Here is a 1,597-nt window from a genome sequence, read left to right on the forward strand (position 1 = left end):
AATGCCAATAGGACTAATTGGTCATGAAAATTAGATGATGAATTATGGGATTACCAAACAACATTTAAGACCCCCATTGGTGCTTCTCCTTATCAGTTGTTGTATGTCAAGGCTTGTCACATGCCTATTGAACTTGAACATAAAGCACTATAGGCTTTGAAAAAGCTAAATTTTGAGTGGTAAGATGCAACCAAGTCAAGGATGAATAGCATAAATGAGTTGGATGAATTCTAACTCTGGGCTTATGAAGGTTTTGCACTTTACAAGGAAAAAATAAAGTTGCATCATGATCACAAAATTGAGAAAAGAATCTTTGAAAAAGGTGACCAGGTATTGTTCTAAAACTCAAGGCATTGCTTGTTTCGAAGTAAGTCTAAGTCTTGATGGTATAGTCCCTTTACTGTGCTAAGAGTATTTCTATGTGGTGCTTTGGAATTGAAGTGGGATGGTGAAACCTCGTTAGAGGTGAATGGGCAAAGAGTAAAGCAATATATGGGGAAAATTATGGAATTAAATGTGATTTTTTAGATGGACCATGGTGCAGTCTGAGTAACCAAGGCAATTACATAGTACCGCGATGTTAAATCAAGAGCTGCATTGGAGGATTAAATTAAGCTTTGTATGGGAGGCAACCCATGAGGTGAGTTGGTGAAATCCGAGTATCCAACTTAGTCGTGTTGTGCCGCGACATTAAATCAAGCATTGCTTAGGCAGAAACCTATGATTTTCATGTATTTATTTATAGTGTAATGTGTTTGTTCAGTGTGCAGGGCTAAAGATTGCAGAAAAGATCCAGAAAAGTTAAAGAAATAGGTCATACACACTCTTTACAAGTCATATCTTGATGGAACGACTTGTGAGTAAGAGTCATAATGACCTAGAAGATTATGCAGTACCAGGTAAAAGTCTCTAGAGTGGATGTGACTCTAATAATGAGTCGTACCCACAAGGTACGACTCGTCACATTAAGTCATATCGACTCTAGAAGCCAGGTAAGGTTCTAGGTCTTTACGAGTTAATAAAATGACCTGTAACCCTTGTACGAGTCATACACATGACTCGTACCCAAGCTTACCAAGTCAGGGGTCACGGGTTAACCTGACCCAGAACTTGAATTAAAATGATAAGGGCACCCAAAGATGGGTACTCGTTATTCGAAATCGAACCCACCTTTATTATTGAATAATTTTTGAGCTGCCAATGCACGAAATCAATCAAAAAAACTTTGAATCACACATAAACTCATTAGATTAATCATATTGGAAAAACTAGGAATTTGGGAAAGAACAAGTGAAAAATCACGCAACCTAACCTCTCACTCATTCACGTAAGTGTTTAAACTAAATTTCTCTATATTTCGAATTGAAAATGCAAATATGTGATATCTTGAACTTTCTTTGAGTTGAATTTATGTAAATGTTATAGTTTGGATTCCTAGTACTTAGGTTTAGGTTTAAAGTGGAAATTGGGGGTTGAACTAGTTTGTACGTGTTGAAATGGTGTGTTTTTGACTGATTTGAGGGTGGTAATGCTATATATTAGAGGGTAGTTTGGGAATTTTGAATTTAAGTCAACTCTAAATTGAACTTCTATATTG

Source organism: Capsicum annuum, chromosome 3, assembly GCF_002878395.1.
Source record: "Capsicum annuum cultivar UCD-10X-F1 chromosome 3, UCD10Xv1.1, whole genome shotgun sequence".
NCBI classification, from domain to species: Eukaryota; Viridiplantae; Streptophyta; class Magnoliopsida; order Solanales; family Solanaceae; genus Capsicum; species Capsicum annuum.